This window comes from Aedes albopictus, chromosome 2 (genome assembly GCF_035046485.1).
Source record: "Aedes albopictus strain Foshan chromosome 2, AalbF5, whole genome shotgun sequence".
In the NCBI taxonomy this organism is placed as follows: Eukaryota; Metazoa; Arthropoda; class Insecta; order Diptera; family Culicidae; genus Aedes; species Aedes albopictus.
Window position 1 is genome coordinate 206,136,144 of NC_085137.1, and position 25,131 is coordinate 206,161,274.

The following is a 25,131-nucleotide window of genomic DNA, read 5'->3' on the forward strand; positions in this document are numbered from 1 at the left end:
AAAACTGTGCAAAGTTTCAGATATTTTTGAAATGGTCGCTCAGGATCGACTGACATGACTCCGTGGAATTCCTCCCATCAGAAGCCACTAAAAGAGTTCCCGTAAGAATAGATTAAACAGTGAAATTGTTCATCACATAGTTCTAGAGCAGCGTTTCTCAAACTATGGGTCGCGACCCACTGGTGGGTCGCGTGCTAATTTTTGGTGGGTCGCGAAGGCTTGGGGAACATTGTAATGAATGTTTTAATAACCTTAAGTCAAATGATATTGTTTGCTTTTCAAGTTTACAAATATTCTCTTGGAGATTCGGCAGGGTTTTTTCTTGGAATTCGGTTTCTCCTTAATTATTTTCAAAATTCTGTTTTATAAGTCTGGAGTCAATAAAAATTGAAATAAAATAAGTGTGTATGTAGCATACGACTAAAGCCAATTTCTGACCATCTCTACTTGATGTCCACCCACTCGCTGTAAATATTTATAGCATTTTCAATTCGATCTTTCATTTTAAAGTAGATTTTAAAGTTCTGCAGTTTGTGCTTTTGTCACTATATTTTCAAATCCTTTGTATGAATTGAATGATTGTTGTTCACTTTTAGAATATGTGTGAGAATGTAGTGTTGCATGGAGCAAGACTGATCAAATATATTAGAAACTATCTCAAATTCTAAGAGTTTTCTTAAACTAGTTAGAGCTCCTTAAACTTACTCAGACTTTAAAAAAAAAAAAGAAAAGAGCACCATCAATAAATAAAACTGTTTAAAAGTTTGAGTACTATATAACGTAAGTTTATCAAAACCTATGAAAGTGAGAAATTGTATTTACTTAAAAAGTTAGTCCAAATTTGCAAAAATCACGTATTTTATGAAATTGCGTGCTGGTGGGTCGCCAAATTCTTTTAAAACCCAAAGTGAGTCGCAAGCTGAAAAAGTTTGAGAACCTCTGTTCTAGAGGCATTTCTAGTAGAAATCCTTAGATCATTTCAGGAAAATCTGTCGAGGCACCATGAAGAAAATTACATGTAAATCCGTGTGAGAATTATAGCGAAAAAAATTGAAGAAATCCCCTGGCGAATCTTTGAAGGAATTAATGGACAAAAAACTGGAAACATTCTGAGAAAAATCTTAGAAAAAATCCTAAAAAAATAATTTAACCAGCGAAAAAATCTTTAAAAAAAAAATGCAACATTGTCTTTTAGGAACTTTCACAGAGTTGCTGTAGGGATTTTTTAGTAGTATATAACTGTGGAGCAAGGTATTTTCTGTTTTTCACAGGCATCTCTTCCTATTGGCATTTCTTAAGTATTTTCTGAAAACTACGTAAACTAATTTCTGTCATTTCAGAGCCATCCTCGCCCCATCCACCGTTATAGACTTCGTCCATACAAAATTATCGACATTAGTATAAACTACACACTTATTTAAAAATTAGGAGTTCGGTAACTTTTTTAACCGAGCCGCAATTGTAAAGTATGGAATTCCCGGTTACACAGTATTTTTGTTTGAAAAGATAACGAACTTCAGTAAATTGTTTTTCATTTTACTGAGTTCGGTAATTCGAGTCACTTATTACCCGATAACTACTGACTTTCAGTAATCGTTGCTCTTGTACCGAGTTTTCGCCAATGTCAAATGAAAACAAACAACTGCTCTCACGAGCAGCTGTCACACATCCATTCACCATTGATTTTGCTGCAGCAGCGGTAGCAGCGGATTATGCAGCAGGAGGCTCGATCTTTTTGTCACCCACGCCAACTCCCAGGTAAGGAATACAAAATCAGCGACGAATTGGCGGAAAAAAGTAATTGCCCAGGACAGATCAACGCAGATGCAGACTATAAGGCTTTTCCCGTCTGATTCAATGACGGTTTTTCATTCTCACTTCAGCACCATCGCGTGTCTAACTTTGTGCAATCGCTTTTGCAAGTCCGTCACAGATCCTGAACTACCCACCCAAGAGTTGGCGAAGATTCGGAAAAAAGACGAGCCTTATCCCGTATTCATGAAATTTCTGTAATGTATTCAAGGATCGGTATATTCGCCTCACTCCATTCATATTCACTCCTCTTTGCTGAAGCGAATCGAGAAAGATGCAGCAAACGGGCAGTCGTGATCAAACACGCAACCCCATCACCAGTGGGAAGCGATGAGCCATCTGCTTGACATGAATATTCGTTGCCATTCGTCGCAGTTTGGATCGCAAGCGAATGAATGACTGGCGAATGGTGAAGAATACTGGTGAGCGATCGAAGCGGCTATTATCATAAGTAGAAGAGAATTTCTGCATGTAATGCATACTTTTTTACTGCATCGTCGCTGAAATGCTAGATTAGCAAAGAAAATAATTCGAAAACATCAATAATTCGTATGCACAATATCAATCGCATCACTCACGAATCGCATTCGCTTGCGATGCGAATGTGGACGAATGAATAATTTCCAAGTGTGGCTTCCCACCGTTCGCCGGAGTTTGCTGTCGTCGCTGACAAGCACACTCACGAACTCAAGCGACAACCGTTCGCTGCTGACTGTCTTCGAATGGGGAAGAAGATGAAAAGTGGAAATCAGAAACCCTGAATGTATTCAGAAATGAGGGATAATGCAAACAAAATGCGGGAGAATGCGAGGTGTGGGTGGAAAACTGAGGAGTTCGGTAATCGGGTGTAAACAAACCATTAACTGAAAGTCAAAGTCAAAGTTGAAGTGTACCATTACATTGCAATAATTGAAAGAGAAAGTAAACAAAGAGAGCCTCTCAAATGCAGATAGGACCTATTGAAATGTTTGGCCTGATTTAAGAAAAAATGCTAAAACACCATTATTATGCTATAACAGCCTGCAATTGCAAAAAAAAAACATCATTGGTACGTCTATCATATTATTGCAATAGTGGTCGAAACAATGATTGATATGCTCTCAATGAAACAAAATTTCGAAAAATAAGAGAATTAATCATCGATATGGCGTCATCTATTCATTAATTTTGATTATACCTCAAAGAAATCAATACACCTTGAGCCATGCAGTTGTTTTGACGTTAAGGCACGATGGAAACGAAAGGAGCAGAAACAAAATGAACCGAGTCGATTTTTCACGCCTAAAATTTATCACTTTTCGTGTGGTCGGTTTGTTTTGAGATGCCCTTCTCTTCTCTGTCTTGACAACCTAAGGAACGTGTATACCAAATTTGATTGAAATTGCTTGATGCATTCCAGGAAAATACATACATATATACAGACATACACACATACATACATATAAACATGCATACAAATAGAAAAACATATAAACATTAGCGTGGTTCAAAAAATCGTTTTTGCTCCACACCGCTTATTCGATTCGTAACCAGATTCTATGCCTTCTCCCGAAATTTGAGCTCATTTGGTTGAAAATTGAGACTGCACAAGCCCTTCATAGTTTGTATGGGAATTACTATGGGAAAAACGATGTTTTCCATTCAATCGATCGAAGTATTTCCCCAAGTGCCCTAGAGCGTTAGTTGACCTTTGGTACTTTTAGGTTACTCTATCAGCTACAACTTTGCCGAAGACGCATTTAAATCGCATGCCTCATTAGTTAGTTACCGATTTTTATCCAGAATCGAAATCTTTACTCATGATGGTTAAACTAATCGGTGGGCATCACTGCATTTTGCAGTGAAACATAGTAGCCATGATTTCAGTGGGCTATCTTTGGCACCATATGCAGCAATGTTGCCTGCTGGGAAGCTGGAGGATCATTGCTAAAGTTTGTCCGTTTGGATACAAATCGACAATTAATTAGTGAGGCGTCCGATTTGAATGCGGTCTTCGGCAAAGTTGTTGCTGATAGAGTAGCCTAGGAGTACCAAGGGTCAACTAATCCTCTAGGGCACTTGGGGAAATACTACGGTCGATTGAATGAAAAACATCGTTTTCCCATAGTAATTCCCATACAAACTTTGAAGGGCTTGTGCAGTCTCAATTTTCAACCAAATGAGCTCAAATTTTGGGAGAAGGCATAGAATCTGGTTACGAACCAAATAAGCGGTGTGGAGCAAAAACGATTTTTTGAACCACGCTAATAAACAAACAAGCTTATAAACATACAAATAAACATACATTAAATTTTGTATGTATGTATTGATCAACAACTCTGCCGCAGACATGAACTATAAATTATTAAATGAGTCATTGTAGTTGATTTTTGCTTTATTTTAACTGTATATCAACATTTTATTATGTGCTACGTATATTGAATTCTCTTTTTGATTTGTATTGAAAATTTACATTAACAAATTTTGTACACAACAGTTCTAACTACAAGAAATTTCAAGACATTGCATACATTTAGGAGTTTACCGACTCCCGTCCCAATTTTCAAAATTGATTCCAATTCGTAAAATCACGCTCGTTAAGAAATTTAAGATCATACTTAGATTCTACAATGATTGATCTACCGAGGATAAGCCATAAATTGAAAAAATAGCCAAATCTTTGTTGTAGAACAGATTGTTTGAAGGCGGTCAAACGACGTACCCCGCTGGTTCCGTACACGGTAAAAAATCTGCACTGTGATATGAACCGATTGGCACTTGAATTCGCACTTCTGTTCAATCAGTTTGTTATCAATTACATATCATTTGGCAAAGAACATCCAATGCCTCTTCAATTTTAATGGAACTTCACATCAATTCGATGTTGACAATGTTTTGATTTCAAAACTAGAATTAAAAAAAAATGTACTCAGCCGCATCCAGATTCGATACTAGGACCTTCAGAATCACGATCAACTGTTTTATCACTACACTACTTCACATCTGTTGGAGAGGTGTGAATCGAAGCGAAGCACTTTCTACCACCTGTCATCTATATTTACTTTCATGCCCAAAACAGTCATTACCAAATCAACAGCTTTTCACTTTGGATCGTATTGCTTTTTACAGTAGTGCAAATCGAAGGGATTTTCAGTTGATTTCTCCGGTGGGGTTGTTTTGGTCCTCAAATCAACACTGACAGCATTGCGATCTCAAAGGAAAAGCACTTCTAATCATGTTGATTAGGACACTGAATAGTTAAGGGATTTTTCCCTTACATTGAGCGTGCAGAATTTTTACCGTGTATGAATCCGGAACGGATCATCCAACTTGACCAACCGGTATATTTTATTAAACAGTAGTAATTTCCGGCTTTAAAGAGGGCCCATATAGCCGAGGCGGTAAACGCACGGGTATTCAGCATGACCATGCTGAGGGTGACGGGTTCGATTCCCGGTCAGTCCAGGATCTTTTCGTAATGGAAATTTCCTTGACTTCCTTGGGCATAGAGTATCTTCGTGCCTGCCACACGATATACACATGCAAAATGGTCATTGGCAGAGGAAGTTCTCAGTTAAAAACTGTGGAAGTGCTCATAGAACACTAAGCTGAGAAGCAGGCTTTGTCACAGTGAGGACGTTACACCAAGAAGAGGAAGAGGAGGAATTCCGGCTGTTCTGTCAAATTTTCATCAGAACCAAGTGAAAATTGAAGAAAATGGAGCTAAACTGCCCCTCTTGGCATGTCAGTCCCATGTCGTTTCTAATGCAAATTATATTTTTGTCACTCACGAGGTCATTCAAAACAAATTTGTTATTGTTTCCGCCTTTTTTTTTTAAAGCTCGTGAGGTAAATACATTTTTTGAAACTAATTGGAGTTATCATACAAAAGGTATGCGGTTTGAAAAACAACATGGGACTGACATGCGAAGAGGGGCAGTAAATGAACATCAAAATTTGAGTACGCAAAATACGTCAGGACAGAACGCAAAGGGTAATCATTCCAGTCAAGATTCCCGTGAAATACATTTCTTTCGCATTGAAAATGAAGCTCATAGAGCGTGACAATATGTAATCTTTGCAGTATTGTGAACCAGTCACAAACATTATTGTCATTAAAACTTTGCTTAATTCTGGAGACATTCACATTAAAAGGGCTGTCCTATTTATAGGACGCTGGACGTTCGGAGCATCTGTCCTATAAATAAGATGCTGGGCGGATCTACTTAACTTTAAGCGCAATCATTAGTTGCATATGATTTACCTTGATTGAACTTCTAAAATCGAAAGAGTGGTCTCTCTCAAAATGTTCTACGTACACGAGGTGTCCGGAAATCATAACACTAGTGACATGTTAATGAAAACTAGAAAAACAGACTAACTAACCATGCCAATTTTCGTCTACCTTCTCCCAATAGATGAACCAGACGTTGATGAAAGGTGCACTTGCTTTTCACTCCTCTCACAGCGAACAAGGCACATTAGAAGCTACCTGCTGTTGTCGTAGCCCAAAATCCATTTCACTCAATGATAAAGACCGTAAACTCCTGCCCAGTGGTGGTGCAGCACTTTAATCAAAACTTTAAATTAGAATTTGCGTCGCACTTTTATCTACCCCTGCTGAAATTCAAACCTCGAATGGGAAAAAAAATTCCGCCACACAATGAGAGTTTCCTCCGTTCTGGCTCGTCCGTGGTACCTACCGGTTTGGTTCCTGCATGTCTACACAGATTTTTCACTGGTAAATCCTGTTTAGCAGCCAAAGGGGACAGAGAAACTAGTTCTTTGCCGTGCGGTGATCGCTTGGCACCGAAAACCGGAAAACAGGATTACACCTATCTTCGCTCGTTTGGTTTGCAAACACTCACCGATATTTTTTTCTTCTTACTTTCGTGTTCTCGTCCTTCTGTTGTCCTTTGCATTATTTCATTCAATTTGTTTGCCCCGCTTCCCCTCTGGAGTTCTTCAAATGTGTCAGGAAGGCTCAAGGATACGTATGAGATGGTGCTTGGCTACGGTCGGTCCGCGTACACACCATACATCACACAAAACGGCAACAACGACAACTACAAACAACGAGGGAGCAAGTATTCTAAATTTAGTTCAAAACACTCCAAATCCTTTCGCTCCTTCCTCCGTCGGCCGCCGCCGCCGCCGTCGCCCACTTTTGACTGTGTGTGAGAGTATGGTGCTACGCCGACGTGGAAAGTCGCGTCTCCGGTTCCTCCGCTTCCCATTGATGCCAATCTGCGATTGCCAAGGCTGGCTGGCAGAACTCCGATGTCGCCGGCAACGTCAGGAGGAATGAAATGAATCACAATCAGACAAATACAACACGCCGTGTTGGTTCCTCTCCTCCACACTTTGCCTAGGACGGCGGCCAGACAGCATCCGCCACTGGCAGAGGTGTGCAAGCTACAATAGGTCCCAGTTCTTGATGTATGTAAGGCCTGGAATATGGGATACAGTGTTTACGGAATATTAGCGGCTTCACCCTAATCGACCAAGCCTTTAGACAATAGGACACTACTTCTTCTTGGCGTAACTCAACGGGGATGAAGCCTGCCTCACAGATTAGTGTTCTATGGCCACTTCCACAGTCATTAACTGAGAATTTCCTCTGTTAATAACCGTTTTGCATGTGTTTATCGTGTGGCAGGTATGAGGATACTATATGCCCAAGGAAGTCATGAAATTTTCATTACGAAAAATTTCTGGACTGACCGAGAATCGAATTCGTCACTCTGAGCATGGTTATACTGAGTACCAACGCCTTTACAGCTTTGACTATATAGGTTATCGTCCCATTAACGTTCATGGGCTCAAATATTAGCCCATTTACTTGTAGAATTGTAAATATAAGTTTTTTTATAGCTGTGGCAGGGCGTGTGACAGGTTTTCCTTAAAGTGTTAATTTTGCAAAATCGCACTGTTTTCTGAATCTAACCCGACTCACGTTTTCGAACCGCTAATTATTTTATTGTATTCGCATAACCTTCGTCAAGAACATGAAAAGGTATTTTATATTCTGGGATGTTCAAGGTATCAGAAGGTATCAGAAGGCCGGCTCCAGAGGCACGTTATCTTCCATTTGGGGCATTTGTGCCATCGCCATACATATAAGCCTATTTCATCATTTACCTGATGGAGAATCAGACAAGGGATGGGAATTAGGAAAGGGAAAGGTGATGAAATAGGAAGGGGTAACCTAGAAGAGTGAATGAACGCATAAGCGCAACAAGAGCTCATTGCCCATACCACAACGGGTTTAATCAGTGCCCTGAAAAGGACACCGTAAAACGCATAAGCGTTAAAAGAGTCTATAGGTCATTGGGAGTAGCTTGTGACGTCATGCAACTTTCAATATGACATTGAAAGGCACGTCATCGAAAGCATCCTCAATATTCAAGAAATCACCCAAGCAAAAACTATGTTCGAGCGAGTACTTTCTTGAAAACGTACACAACTTTGTGTAAAAGAGTCACTGTGGACATCTCAAATTGGAAGGCATGTGAGTTCACATGAATAGGCATGTTAGCCAGACGAACATCACAGATGTGATAATCGACAATGCGTTTCAAGCATTTCAGAAAGAACGAGGTAACCAGATAAATCTGGAACACATTAAAAATTTTCAAAAAATCATAACTTTTGAACCAATAGACCAATTTGCAATATTTTTAACTAATGAACAGACTATTAGTTCCAGATTTCATAAAAAATATCAAGTAAAAACTATAGTACCTAAATGTTATTTATCAAAAATGGTCAAAATATCAGTTTTTATGATTGATGGAATGTTGGATCACAATGACGATATTTTTCCAATTTTAAAACGAAAGTTGAACTAATTTAAATAACATACAGGGGATGACCAAAATGTTTGGGATAGGCAACTTTTTTTTTCTCTCACAAAAAAGTTCAACAAGCTATAACTTTTCATAAAGCGCATCAAAGAATCGTTTGTTAACCTATTATGTGTGCATCATTGGTACAAATTTGGGCTTGATTGATTAATATTTCGCAAAGTTAGAACCGTTCGGGTAAAACACTATTTTTCAATCAACTCATTTTTGAGGTGTCATATCTCGGAAACCAGTGAACCGAATTGAATGAAATTTTGAACGTACACTAACAATATGTAAATGCTTCACAAATTTTTAAAACATAGGTACTTTTTAAACGTTGAAAAAAGTTTTCATGGATTGACACTCTGTTGATTTTTTTCGAAAAAATGTAATTTTTTACATCAATGTCAATAAATTTAAGTGTTGATGTCCAAAGATTTTCCGCTTCTGTTCTCAAGTTATCTCTAATAAGATATATTAGAGCCTATTTAGATTGAAGAAAGAACACATTTAGTAATTTTTGTGTGGTATTGTAAATTTGTCTTATTTTCCTCTATATGGGTAAAAAATTCAATCCGGTATAACTTAATTCGTCGTGAGAAAATATTACATTTTATAACATCGTATTAAGTATCAATATATTGTTGATAAACGTTATAAAATTCATTCAATTCGGTTCACTGGTTTCCCCTGGCCAAGATCACAGGGTTCGACGGTATTAAAGTGAAGGATGTTAATTGTAATTCTTGTAATGAAAATATCACCTTTAACACTTTAATGCGCCTCCAACGGTTCATTGCGAACCGGCTGCTACAGATGGAGTATGGCTGATTTATCAGAAATGCTCGATAAACAGGAGGGACCTGCTGGGGCCTAGTAGTTTCTATACCCAGAAAACAGTTCCGGTCGATTGAGTCGGGGAAGGTTTCGAGAGTCGTTGTGAATCATAATGCAAATTTTTGTGTTTTGTGACGAGTCTCGGAATCTTTTTTTGAGTCAGCAAACTTTGAACTGTTTCCTGGGCTTCCCACTATTCGGTTAATTTTAACAAATACACTATACAAATACAAATTTAATTCAAATATAAAATAATTAGTAGTATCTCGCGTATTCAATTTGCTAATACATAGTTCTCAACATTTGATGTGCTTTCGTGATTCAATTTTCTCTATAATTTTTAATATCAATTTAAAATAATTAAGAAACTTATAGTGGGAAGTGCAGCATTTAACAGTGCTTGCTTATAGATTCGAAGCTAACGTGTGATCAAGACGAAACCGACAAAAACTGACTATTTCGACTTTGACTAACGTAGACTATTTATGACAAACTAGCTGTCCCGGCATACTTTGTCTTGCCAAGCTGTGGTGGTTTGACAACTGTTGAGGTCATAATGTCACCGCACTCTAGATTGGTTTCATTTCAACCATGTTGATTTTCTTCCCAGTTCATAAAAAATCAGTACTTTATCATTTTTATTACTTTTCAAGTTGATTTTCGTAACTTTTTGTACATATAAACACAGCCACCATGAATACGACCCTAACCGTGCAAGAGTTATGCTGATCGGTTCATCCATTCTTGAGTTTTGTTGCCTCAAAGGAATTTCTAACTCATTTTTATATATATAGATTAGATATTTTTACATTTTTCGACTGAGTGTATGAAAGGTTTTCTTTAATATGGACTTATTTGGACCGATGCTGATAGTGCTAGGGATGTAAACGAAAGACAACTTTCAAAGATAATAAAAACAATACTAAAATTAGGATCAACGAAAATGGACATAACAAAAACATCGACTGTCTAACAGATCATAGACACACCAAAGATTACTGAATTATAGGGCACAGCATAAATATGAACTATAACATTCTTTAAACCTTGACATGACAAAAAAAAACAAATACAAAATCGACCATATGACAAAACTGAAACTTTCACACCTTCTACCGTAACCTTCTGAGTCAGTACGCAACAGTGTCTTACTGGACGACATGTTCCGTGCACGGCTGGTGAACTGCTTCTGAAGGATTACGTTCTCTATCCTATCCAAAGGCCTAGTGAACTGTCGTTGTCCGCGCAAACGCGAGACGCTTGTGCGCACAGTGATGGGAGAGGTTTCTACGTCCATCGGCGTGCCGCTAGGAACCTTTCCAAAAAAAAAAAAAAAAAAAAAAAAAAAAAAAAAAAAAAAAAAAAAAAAAAAAAAAAAAAAAAAATCGGTTCACTGGTTTCCGAGGTATGACAGTTCAAAAATTAGTTGTCTAAATAATAGTGTTTTACCCAAACGGTTCCAACTTCGCGAAAAATTAATCAATCGAGCCCAAATTTGTACCAATGATGCACATATAATAGGTTGAAAAACAGTCAAAATTTGAGATTTTTTTATGCACTCTATGAAAAGTTACAGCATGTTGATTTTTTTTTTGTGGGAGAAAAAAAGTTGCCTATTCCAAACATTTTGGCCATCCCCTGTATAATAAAATAGAAATGTTCTTCAAGCCGTTTTCGAGTTGCATTTTTTTTTTTGAAAATTTCAAGTTTTGTGCTCATATTTGTGTGGAATGACCATACGTCTCCATCACTTTAAAATAACCGTGAATTTTATTTATTATTTATTTTTAAACATACAGCCACGGGCTACTGTGTGAACTTCAGTTAGTAAAAATATTCCAGCAAATTCGCCTGGTGCAGAGCGATGATCCTCCATAAATTTCGTCAGGCATTCCTTCAGATGTTTCTTCTGAATTCCTCCATGAATTCTTTCTGATTTTCCTACGGAAGTTTCTTCCCAGTTTCCTCCTAGATTTTTTTTTCATTGAAGAACTTTCTGTAATTATTCCTGGAGTGCCTTCAGATATTGATTTAAGAGTTCTTTCTTAACTTTCTTTAGAGGTTGCTTCGAGTGACCCCCAGGAGTTTCTACTGAAATTACTCCAGCACTGGTGTTCCTTCAAGAATTAATTCTGATAAAAATTTTCATGAGGATTCGTCAAAACGTTCCTTGTAGGAGTTTCTTGGAGTCTTTCTAGGATTCCTACAGAAGCTTCTTCAACGATTCTCACAGAAGTTCGTTTACAAATACCTCCCGGAGTTCCTTCTGGAATTCCTCCAAGATTTTCCAAGAATAACCAGGAGTTGTTTCTAGGGTTTATCCAAAATTTCCTTCATAATTTCCTCCTGGGAATTTCAACCGTGATTTTTAACGGTATTCCTCCAAAATTTTCTTCTATAGTTCACTCCGCCCCTTTAGGATTTCTTAAGGAAGGTTTTGGAGAAATTCCAAAGTGACTCTGTAGATCTCAAACGCGATTTTATAAGGACAATTTAATTGATATGAACCACGATATGAACCCAGTGGTCTATCCAGGATTCCTTCAGAAGTTCCCTCTGTGATTCTTCCAGGAGTTTTTTTTTTCTGAGGTTTCTTAAGAGGTTCCGTCCGTCAAGAGCAGTCTTGTAAACATTCGACACTTTTTACTACCTTCATTTCGCTGCCGCAGTCGGGTGTCAGCTTGCTTTGTTACATTCGTGCGCTACCGTTACCTATTACACACAACACGAGCAGTAGAACGAAGATCAATAAACATAAGAAAGGGTCAAATTAATTTCATCTGACACGATGACATTTGTCTAATTCTAGCTTTACGCACAGATTTTCAGCCAATTCCGATTATGAATGTTAATTTTAGTTTATTCTTGCATGTTGCATTGAATACGACACACAGATGGGCAACATAGCTCTTATTATGGAAGAAGACAGGAATAACAAAAGCCGAACCGTCTTCCGAAGCCGCTATCGTCGTGAAGTGCATTCGTTTGACACTTTTGTTTCGGACAGTAGTTTGATTGCTTGTGTTGCGAATGTCGGAGACAAAGGAGGCCGAATATCGACGAAAAGGTTTAAATGACTGTGATCTCTAACAAGACTGGTCAAGAGTACCAAAAATCCTCCAGGATTTTTTTTGTGGATGCTATCGACTGATAATTTTGTACTTGGTGTTTTTTTCGGCTTTGCAGTCTTTGGTGCAGTCAAAACGACATTATATTTTCTATGCCCGACGTTTCAATGGTCTATGCCATCTTTCTCAAGGTTTAGATATATAGTCAAATTTGGGACGAACTTCATCAATTCCTAACTGTTTTTGTCAGGAAAAACTGGGAAGTTTTGTATGGCGAGTCACTACTCTGACGATCGGTTCGCAGTTATTCAGGAGCTTCATGGCAACGGGCTGCCACTGCAACCCACGATTTGGTTCACGATCAATCGCACCTACCAGCATTTCATCGATTACGATGAGGGACAGTAGTGGGGATACATCCAGTAGTGGTACACATCCTTGCCTCACTCCAGCGACGACCCGGATAGAATTTGACATGACACCGAGAATGCTTTGCACTGTGCTTCAATGAGTCCGGTGGGGACACCCTTGTGCCTGAGAGCTCCCCACGTGACAATATAGTCTACACAGAATCGTCCATACAGTATCCGGAATCCTGCGTGCTGCCGTCAGAGAGTTGGCTTAATCTTCTCCTGTATACAGTTAAGGATCACTTTGCAGAGAACTTTGAAAACGATGCACAGTAACATGATACCCCGCCAATTATCGCATACAGTCAGATCTAGACGTGGGTAACTCACTCGCGAATCGACTCCAAGAATCGATTCGCGAAACCAGGTGAGTGAATCATGATTCTTTTTAAAAGAGATTTTGTTGAGTCGATTCGCGAGTGAGTTACCCATGTCTAGAACGAAGAAAAACCTACTGTGTCACGAAAAAATGTACGGTGCAAGCGAGTTTCCTAGGAAACTGGATATTTAAAAGAGGAGTTGGCTAACATCGAATAAATACATTTCAACAGATTCCGGGAATGAGTTACTGAATCGAACAAAAGAGTCGATTCTTTTAGAAAGTGAATCGACAGCGGTTCACTCTCAAAATTGAGTCAGATTCCCATCTCTGGTCAGATCACTCTTTTTGGGTACCTTTACTAAGACGCCTTGCATCCAGTCGGCCGGAAGTGTCGCGGTTTCCCTTATGTTGCAGAATAATTGATGCTGTAATTGTGTGGATACAACGGGGTCAACTTTGAGCATCTCAGCTGATATGCGATCGACCCCTGGAGCCCTGTTCGATTTCATGCTACGGATGGTTGTTTCTATCTCCTGCACTGATGGAGCTTTGGTGTTGACACGGGTAATGCGTCGAACCCTTGGCGGATCATGCTAAAGTGTTGATGGCGTGACCGACACTTGAAAAAGGTTTCCAACTGGGTCGGTCAGTAACTGTCCAGACGTGTCTTTCACGGGCATCGTAGCATTCATCTTAGTCCCACTAAGGCGACGTGAAACATCGTAGAGAAGACGGATGTTGCCGGTGTTTGCGGCTTTCTCGCCTTCGTCGGCAGGGAGTCTGCTCACGCTTCACTTCCTTTTCGAGAGCCGAATAGCACTGAAGGGCTACGACTTTGGCTCCTCGTGTTTTCGCTCGCTCTATCGTGGCTTTGACGTTTCTTCGCTCCTCTATCTTCCTCCAGGTATCATCTGTGATCCACTGCTTTCTCCGGGTACATAGCTCACCCAAATTATTTTTTCCGGTGGCAATGAAGGCGTTCTTGATGGCGCTCAATTGATCTTCTACGCTTCCACCTGCTGGAATATCAGTAGCACGGTTCTCTAGCTCCTCGACGAAGGACCTTTTCACTGCAGCGTCTTCCAGTTGGCGTGTGTTGAATTGACACCCGATTTTCTCCTCCTGTCGCTGGATCCTGGCAATGCGCAGTCGGATCTCGCCGATTAGGAGATGATGGTCGGAATCAACCTTCGTGTTTCGATTGGCGCGTATCATTGGATCATGATAAGGTTTCGAACTTGTGTTCTGAATTTGGCCACAATTGTCCTCTTACCAATAGGTGCCCACTCCATGAGCGCAGCATGGGCGCGAGCACTTAGGAGGAAACTAACTCCACGATGACGAGGAGCGTGTTCACCTCGAAGGCCAGAGTATAGCAGAGTTTGACCCGATGCCAATCGGTGTTCTCAAAAGTCCGGGAAACGGCATGCGGTATATCTCATTGGCTATTAGTGCTATTTTAGCCTGCGGGGCTAGGATTAGTACATTTCAAGCTCCAATTCTTGTCCGCTATTGTTTTTTTTTTGCGCTAAAAATGTTTCCATTAAATCAGTTTGTAATCACTCATTTGCGTTTTCTGTCACGATTTTTGATGTTTCGGGAGCAGCAGGCTGTTGACCTAATAAAGTTCCTTATCCACCGTGGTGAGGCTGTCACCTTAGGTATAGTTTCCGGCACTGAATCAAAATTCGACCATCACGCAACAATTATGACAATGTCGCAACCTGCATTTGTTGCGACAATTCACCCAATGCGGCATACATTTGTCTCAACTTGAACAGAATAGGATAAACATTGTGCACCACGAGATTTAGAGATTTTAAGGCCTTGCATTGCGATTTTCAAGCGGTAACTTCGAGTCGGTAAACACTGCAACGCTAGGGGAGACTGAGGAGACTTGATCCCTGGGGAGACTTGTTCCCCCCATATTTTCTCGGAATCAAAAACAGTTTTCTTCTAGCATATTTTTTTCCAAAACTACATCTTGAAAGACGACAATGTTTTGGTTACAATTGATTTTGATTGTGCATTGCATTATTTTTTAATGGCAGATGGTTTGTTTTCAGTCCTTCAGAAATCTTTTAGGCGATTCCGAAAAATCTCAATAACTTTGTAAAAATTGAACCAAATCGTGTCAAAATTTTACAGCACATAGTGTAAATAAAATACTATCAAACGTATTTATTCAAATAAGGCTGTTATATAAATATTTTAATTAATGCAGCTTGGTGTATACAACAGTAACATGGGGAGAGTTGATCCCTCGAGGATTACACACACATTGTACATGTGAAAAATAAAATTCTATTTGGAAGCCTCTATTTACTCGGAATTCTAGTATATTCATTGATAAAACATGTCAGATAATTGTTATTACACACCATAAAAAGAGGGATCAAGTCTCCCCATTTTCAAAATACAGCATAACCTTAACAATTTAAGGAAATATTATAATTTCAAATTCACCATATTCATCAAAAATACAAGAAATCTTGAAATGAAAATAAATAGGAAGATTCTGGGGTTCATTCATTTATTCATTTATTCAGTTAACATCAAATTCATGATAATACTGAATCAACAATTTGCCGCCATAATACTCGATTTGCAGCTGCAGCTCTCCAACGTCGGTCACGCCCAACACTCGCCAGATCACGCTCCACCTGGTCCGCCCATCGTGCTCTCTGCGCTCCATGCCTTCTTGTACCAACCGGATGGTTAGCAAACACCAGCTTTGCAGGGTTGTTGTCCGGCATTCATGCAACATGCCCTGCCCATCGTATCCTTCCGGCTTTGGCCACTTTCTGGATGCTGGGTTCGCCGTAAAGTGCAGCAAGCTCGTGGTTCATCCTTCTCCGCCACACACCGTTCTCCTGTACGCCGCCGAAGATCGTCCTTAGCACCCGTCGCTCGAAAACTCCGAGTGCTTGCAGGTCCTCCTCGAGCATCGTCCATGTCTCGTGTCCGTAGAGAACCACCGGTCTTATTAGCGTCTTGTACATGGTACATTTGGTGTGGGGGTGAATCTTTTTTGACCGCAGTTTCTTCTGGAGCCCATAGTAGGCACGACTTCCACTGATGATGCGCCTTCGTATTTCACGGCTTACGTTGTTGTCAGCCGTTAGCAAGGAACCGAGGTAGACGAATTCTTCTACCACCTCGAAAGTATCCCCGTCTATCGTAACATTGCTGCCAAGGCTTGTCCTGTCTCGCTCAGTCCCACCTACCAGCATGTACTTTGTCTTAGCCGCATTCACCACCAGTCCGACCTTTGCTGCTTCACGTTTCAGGCGGGTGTACTGTTCTGCCACCGTTCCAAATGTTCTAGCAATAATAGGAGGCAATCAGTGAAGTACTAGATTGAAAGTAGTGAGCTGGATTTTTGTATGGTGGGATGATCAATTCTCCATTTCTGCAATGAAATCGTACAAACAGCGTAGGTTATATGATTTATTGACTAATTTGATGCTGTTTGAGCAAAAGTTTGGATAACTGTGTTGTTGCAGGAAAAAATAATACAACAACACAGTTTTTCAAACTTTTGCTCAAATAGCATCAAATTAGCCAATAAATCATATAACCTACGCTGTTTGCACCATTTCATTGCAAAAATGGAGAATTGATCATCTCACCATACAAAAATCCAGCTCACTAATTTCAATCTAGTACTTCACTGATTGCCTCCTATATCCATGTCATCCGCAAAACAGACAAATTGGCTGGATTTCGTGAAGATCGTACCCCGGCTGTTGAGCCCTTCCAGGGCGATGTTGAATAGTAGGCAGGAAAGTCCATCACCTTGTCGTAGTCCCCGTCGAGATTCAAATGAACTGGATAGTTCACCCGAAATCCTTACGCTGTTCTGCACACCGTCCATCGTTGCTCTTATCAGTCTTGTCAGCTTCCCGGGAAAGCTGTTCTCGTCCATAATTTTCCATAGCTCTGTGCGGTCGATACTGTCGTATGCCGCTTTGAAGTCGATGAACAGGTGATGCGTTGGGACCTGGTATTCACGGCATTTCTGGAGGATTTGCCGTACGGTGAAGATCTGGTCCGTTGTCGACCGGCCGTCAATGAAACCGGCTTGGTAACTTCCCACGAACTCATTTACTTTAGGGGAAAGACGACGGAAGATGATCTGGGATAGCATTTTGTAGGCGGCATTCAAAATGGTGATCGCTCGAAAGTTCTCACACATTAACTTGTCGCCTTTCTTGTGGATGGGACAGATTATCCCTTCCTTCCACTCCTCCGGTAGCTGTTCGGTTTCCCAGATCTTGACAACTAACTGGTGCAGACAGGTGGCCAACTTTTCCGGGCCCATCTTGATGAGTTCTGCTGCGATACCGTCCTTACCAGCCGCTTTGTTGTTTTTGAGCTGGTGGATGGCCTCCTTAATTTCCCTCAGTGTGGGAGTTGGTTCGTTCCCGTCCTCTGCTGCACCAACATAGTCATTTCCTCCACTGCCTTGGTCCTCCGTGCCTACATTCTCTTCGCCATTCAGGTGCTCGTCGAAGTGCTGCTTCCACCTTTCGATCACCTCACGTTTGTCCGTCAGAAGGCTCCCGTCCTTATCCCTGCAGATTTCGGCTTGCGGCACGTAGCCTTTGCGGGATGCGTTGAGCTTCTGGTAGAACTTGTGTGTTTCCTGTGAACGGCACAGCAGTTCCATTTCCTCGCACTCCGCTTCTTCCAGGCGGCGCTTTTTCTCCCGGAAGAGACGGGTCTGCTGCTTCCGCTTTTGTCTGTATCGCTCCACATTCTGTCGGGTTCCATGCTGCAGCATTACCGCCCGCGCTGCATCCTTCTCCTCCAGAACCGCTCTGCACTCCTCGTCGAACCAATCGTTTCGTCGACTCCGTTCTACGTACCCGATAGTGCTCTCGGCGGCGTTGTTGATGGCTGCTTTGATTGTACTCCAGCAGTCCTCTAGAGGGGCCACATCGAGCACACCCTCGTCCGGCAACGCTGCCTCGAGATTCTGCGCGTATGCGGTGGCGACATCCGGTTGCTTCAGTCGCTCTAGATCGTACCGGGGCGGCCGCCGGTAATGTACGTTGTTAATAACGAAGAGTTTTGGGCGCAGTTTAACCATCACCAGGTAGTGATCAGAGTCGATATTAGCGCCACGATAGGTCCTGACGTCGATAATGTCGGAGAAGTGCCGTCCATCAATCAGAACGTGGTCGATTTGCGATTCCGTTTGTTGTGGTGATCTCCAGGTGTAACGATACGGGAGGCTGTGCTGGAAGAAAGTGCTACGAATGGCCATGTTCTTGGAGGCGGCGAAATCGATGAAGCGTAGGCCATTTTCGTTCGTCAGCTGGTGGGCGCTGAACTTTCCAATCGTCGGTCTGAATTCCTCCTCCTGGCCTACCTGAGCGTTTAGATCCCATATGATGATCTTGACGTCGTGGTTTGGGCAGCGGTCGTACTCGCGTTCGAGCTGCGCGTAAAATGCGTCTTTGTTATCATCAGTGCTTCCGGAGTGAGGGCTGTGCACGTTTATTATGCTAATGTTGAAGAATCGGCCCTTGATCCTCAACCTGCACATTCTTTCGTCGATCGGCCACCAACCGATCACGCGCCTCTGCATATCGCCCATCACGATGAAAGCTGTTCCCAGCTCACGTGTGTTGCCGCAACTCTGGTAGATGGTATGATTACCTCTAAACGTTCGCACCATGGATCCTGTCCAACACAACTCCTGCAGCGCTACGATTCCGAACCCGCGGTCCTTCAGTATATCGGCGAGTATGCGGGTGCTCCCGATGAAGTTGAGAGATCTGCAGTTCCACGTACCGAGCTTCCAATCGCAGGTCCCTTTTCGTCGCTGTGGTCGTCGCCATTGGTATCGGTTCGCATTCTTCTCTTGTTGATTTTCCGGTGCTAGTCTTTTTTACGGCTGGCTCGCAGGGCCTGACACCAACCCACTAACTCAGGGAGCTGGGCTTACCTTCCCGGAAGCTACGGGTTCTGCATTGGCATTTCCTCCAACTACAGTGCTAAATAGCTAGGCTCGAGCGCCAGTCTTCGCCGGGGTGGTGTTTTTAATGGGCGCCCAGGAGATAATATTTTACCTGAGCTTCCACCCCCAGATTCTGGGGTTATTTTCCCTTTAAACTAACCATGTGCTCAAAAGGGGATCAGTTGTGGCCCATTTTTTAAAAATACATCATAAGACATGCCTCCATAAAAACACAGTTTTGAAAACTTTAACAATAATTTTAAGTCCTTCTGTTGTGTATAAACTTTCAATAGATGTTTACCTTCCATTCTGTATGAAAAACGGATCAAGTTTTGTGTTTTTCTTGAAATTACAGGCAAATTAAGAAAAAGGGATCAAGCCTCTCCAGTCTCCCCTACTGAAAATCTATCATCAAACAGTTTCGATTTTGGGTTAGTAATAATTGATTATTCACGAGTTGAAAAGTACGCAACAAATTCAGCTTCCGTTTTATCTGCAACAAAAGTTGTCGAGATCATGTTACCAGTTGGGATCACGCCTTCTCTGTTGCTTGTTTTGTGTCTAATTTATCTGACAATTATCTTCACTGATTTCTGGAGCATTCCATGCACAGCTGCTGGATGCCAGAACACACACTGTTTGAGCCAGACGCTCAGGACGTACCTCTTCAATACCCCAGGCTGTACTATCAGCTAAACACACAACTTGGGGGAGAAACTTGTGATTTATGTTAGACGCTCCTTGTCGACTAATCGTTTTGCAATCCGCTTAACAGCAACCCACCTACACAAACTAACACTAACATAATTCGATAGACTTATGATCGCTCTTTCTGACAGTGAATTAGTTTGTGTGGATAAGTAGATGGTTGCTCAGCAGTAACGTGAAAAGTCATTGTTTATAATTGTTCAGAAATATTTTAGGGTTTCATACAGGAATAATGTATCTTATTTAATAATTGGGCAACAGCAGTATGTGTTAACACATGAACGAATAAAACTGCAATGACAAATTTTAACAAGCATATTTCCTTAACTCATCATTTGTGCAGACCCGACTATAATGATTTAGGGTATAATGGTTCCTGAGCAGGTGAATCTATGCATTATGAGCACTTCCGCTATAAATTTCACATTGACTTGAACTTTTGTACATGGATAGAAAATGTCTCACCGTGTTATTAGTCCAAAGTTACAAGAATGTGAAAGTTCCAAAATAGGTCCCAAATAATCACAGGCCCTACTTTCTAATAGACATAAACAATTCTAATAAGAATGGAACACATTCTTTGTCCCGTGCTAGCTCTAATTCTTTCTTACATTATTTGCAATCTTGTAAGAATAGAAACAACGTGAAAAAGATCTTGCCTATCTTTATACGTAATACACTTCTTTTTCTTCTTCTTGACACAGCCATCCAACTGGAACAAAGCTTGCTTCGTTATTGGTTGAGCTCACCTACAGCTAATTGACCATTTTCGCATTCGTATAAATCGTGTGGCTGACAATAAAATATTTCATCAAGACAATTATCACCACAAAAAAAAATAGATCGACTGGGCCTCGAACCAAGATACCCTAAGGCCCTAAGCATACACAGATAAAAATAGTGAGGTTTACACGTCATGTAAACTTAATTTTAGTCATGTAATCTTAGTGTTATGATGGTTTACATGATATATCGTGTAAATTTGTGTTATATGTCATGTAAACACACTGCTGAATTACATTTATGACTTTACATTATGACTTTTATACAGTACTGGACAAAATAAAGTACGCACTTGGCATATTTTCAAACTCTCTCAAATTCTCAGGTATTTAAAATAGATAGATTATCGAAGTATTCTAGCGAAAACTAGCACTGGAATTGTACATTCGGAATATGTCAATTAAATAGCTTTGTAAGTGATAAATTATGAAACAATTACATTTTTATGGAAAAAAATGTATTTGTGGTGGACAAAATAAAGTACGCATCACAAAAATTCAAGAATATCACTGCTTACTCTTATTTCTAGTACTTAGTGTGGCCTCCCTTAGCTTCAATCACTGATTGCAAGCGTCGTGGCTACTTTCCACCAAGTTTTTCAAGTGTTGAGGTTTGATCTACGACCATGCTGTTTCTAGAGCCTCGAAAAGTTTATCACGGTTAGTCACATCGCCTTTGTCGACATTGCGATCCATGGTTGACCACAGATTTTCAATTTTATTCAAATCAGGGCTTTAAGGTGGCCATTCCAATATTTTAATAAGGGGAGTTTGGAAAAACGCTTTGTTTTTGTGGGCGGTGTGCTTGGGGTGATTGTCTTGTTGGAAAACAAACTTCTTCTCCAAACCAACTTTAAGCGCCGACTCCTTCAAATTCCGCTTCAGAATGCTGATATACGAATCTGCCGTCATAGTTCCATCTATTTTTACAAGTTTTCTAACACCTCCCTGAGAAAAACCTCCCCACACCATGATATTGCCACCTCCATGTTTCATTGTCTTTTGAATATTCTTGTCAGCCAGTTTCTCGCCAGGTTTTGTCCAAACTCGTGTTCGCTGCTTATGCTCAAACAGCTCAAATTTACTCTCGTCACTCCAAATAACCTGTTTCCAGAACTCCAATGGCTTGTCGACGTATTTTCGGGCAAATTTTAGACGTTTGATCCTGCAGAAAACAAAATAAATTCAATCTCGAAATTAAATATAAAGTAAACAAACCTGTTAACATTCCGAATCAGTGGTCGTCGTTGAGCAAAACTATTTGTATATCCCAGCTCTTGTAGTCTCCTTCGTACAGTTCGCTCAGAGATATTCAAATCTACATTTTCTCGGATAACTCGACTGGTAGCAAACGGGTTTCTAGCAATTTCCCAAGAAATACGGCGATCATCGCTGGTTGTCGTCTTCCGCTTCCTTCCTCTACCACTTTGGTCGGCCACGCTCCCAAATTTCTCGAACTTTTTGAGTATTTTACGCACTGCTGCCTCACTTATGTGGTATCTTCGGCCAATTTCTCTGTTTGAGAGACCTTCCTGACTGTTTTCAACGATAAGTTTATGGATTTCTGTAGAAATTTGCTTTTTTGCCAATCCGATAGATTGAAAACTGCACAAGTGAAAGTAAATAAACAACAAATGGTTTGTTTTGACATTCGCATGTCTGTTGGGGGATAGGAAACAACGCACATGCAACATGCCAGTGAGAACAACTTAGTTTTCTTCAGTGCGTACTTTATTTTGTCCAGAGGGAAATCTATATTTTTAAGATTATTTCCATTTTTCAAACTTTATAAGCATGTTAAAGATAAGTCGACGCAAGTTTCGATTAGTATGATGAATGCCACACAATACGTTCGAACATGTTTAATGAGAATAACTAACACTTTAAAAGTTATTGAATGTTGAGCATTCAGACAGTGAGTGCGTACTTTATTTTGTCCAGTACTGTATGATATGTCATGTAAACTTCTGTGATATCCTACGCTCCAAACATGTGCATCATATGTCACAGAATTTTACACTCTTTTTTCGATCTGAATACTCACACGTTTACCGCTTAGCATAAATTCTCAGTGTGAAAATAGTTCTTTCGAAACACTTAAAAATTTGATTCAAAAAAACAAATTTGATTACTCATTTATGAGAATGAATCAATAAATCATCAAGTCTCGCCTGCAAATTCAATCAGTGGCCCGCCAATTGAATCTGGCTCAAAACTTGTAAATCTCTGGTAATTGTCTGGTCCTGAAATCACCTAGACGTGTAGAACGCTCTGTCGTACGGAACCCAACCCGAACCGGGATCAGCGAGCGGCGGGGTCATCTGGGAAATGGGCAGGGCACAAAAAAAAACTATTATTATTTAAAGTAATTTGAATTTCAAAGTGGAAATTTCGTGCTCCACGGACGCAGAAAGTTCAAACAACTGGTTCGGTGTCGTCCACGCACCACATGCCCGCTCCCTTGTTCCCGGTGTTCGCTTCCCTAGGCTACACAATCGCAGTTCGGTCTATCCTACCTATGGTCAACTCCAATTCCGCCGTGTCGTCGTCGTCGCCATCAGGTCTCCCTTGTTGTGCTCCTCGCTCTAGAACGCGTGTAGTGGTGTAAGTGGAATAACGCTCCAAGTTTCGCATTCGCGTGCGGAGAAAGCACAAGACTCGCAAAAAATAATCCAACCAGGGCATTAATTCATAAAGTGATTTTTCATTTCACACAAATCTCGAATGAAACCCACTAGGTAGGAAATAATGGCAGGGTACCAGTCAGCAGAAGTGCGAGAGGAGACGTGCACAACATTCCGATCGCAATAAATATATTGGTTTCTATGCCTTTCCATCGATTCTCCGATGGATCTATGCGCTTTAGGTACCTTTTTCTTTCTTTATAGCATTCTATCGCATTGGGTTGACCTTAAACCATCGCATATCGGATGCGTCGTAGTTTTATGGCGAGAGAGAACAACAAAACTGGCAACGTTGTAGACGCGCGCGGTATGATTATGGCATTCACGCGAGAGAGCGTGCTCACGCGAAAGCGGGGGTTGATGTAAGCCACGCCCCTTCTCCTGATGATACACATGTCTGCTTGAGTCTGCGTTTCGTCGTAGTGAGAAGTGGAATTTCGTGTTTGCGATTCTGCTAGCCAGGCTGTCTACGGCAAACGAGTTATGCGCGGGTATGTGTACCCATGCTATGCTGGAACCACGCTCGAAGAGTGTGTAATGGAAGAGAACGCTGACACGAGCAGCATATTAATCAACTCACACAGAGATAGGTATGCTACGGCAGTAGCATAACTACGCATTCCGCTTTGGGTCTGTGTAGGTAGATGAATTTGCTGTGATTGGTCCGTTCGGGGTCGACAGGCGCGGCCGCTTCGGGCGTTTTACGGTAGTGGGGGTACTCTGCCAGAGTCTGGTTTGGTCGAGCTGTTGGCTGCTATCAGGTTTTCCCAAGTGCTCACAGTGAAACAGAAGGGTGCTCAGTTCGCAGCTGTATAGAGGCATTTTACGGCCGATCTCGTCGCCAGTTTGTGTAGCGCGGTTTTCAAATCGTTTCCTCTGAATATCAAGTGAACGGCATTTCGACGGTTCCGCGTGGAAAGGTCTAGCTGTTTCTCGGTTTAATCAGTGCAAGAATTTAGATCCGTGTGATGCGTCGGGATTTCGAATCTCGTTAAGAGGAAAACTATAATCTTCGAACGGTGCGCGTGAAGAGATCGTGAAAGTGAGTGACGTCCTCTCGTAGTATCCCCGAGTATTCGCTCGTGCCCCGATGGTCAATGAATTGTTCTCTCCGTGTGTGTATTGTTGTTGTGTAATGATTATGATTATTTCGGTTTTTGTACTATCGATCAATTGAATTGGCACACGGAGGACCCGGTCTGGCGAAGTGTACAAGGGGGTAGAAGCGTCGAAGTACATAACAATAGAGCGAGACAGTGAATGGCTGTTCCCGTGTGAATCGAAAGTGTGAGTGAGACAGCACGTGGGCAAAACAAAAGAAAAACTACTAACAATAGAACCCGGCCACTAGTAGTGAAAATCCAAAGGGGGTGAAGGTTTCAATTAACAAAGAAGCAATTGTTTGAATTAAAGTTACGACTTTAAAGCCGAGTCAGTGTCAGTGACCAGAAGATTCGTCGCTGAGGGTGATAGCCTGTTAAGCGAGAATGATGATTATTCGTGGGCGAAGAAGAGCATGCTAAATGTTTGTGGATTTATCTATGTTTGGATGATGTGTGTTGTTTTCTGTGGGGATCAACGGTACTGAATAACAGGAAGACTAACGTGTTTCGCGCTGCGGCGGTTACGGCTTATAGGATTAAATCCGCTTGCGGGTGTGGTTGTGTATATTTTTTTTTCTCGGTGGCTAACTGAAGACCTTCAAACTGTTTG

The 25,131-nt window shown here is 41.1% G+C and overlaps 1 protein-coding gene across 1 annotated transcript in view; it reads left to right on the top strand.

Moving 5' to 3' along the window:
• Positions 1 to 25,131, top strand: part of LOC115264933 (transcription factor SOX-3) — an 83,980-nt gene that overhangs the window by 56,701 nt on the left and 2,148 nt on the right. The gene's annotated exons all lie outside the window — the stretch shown is intronic.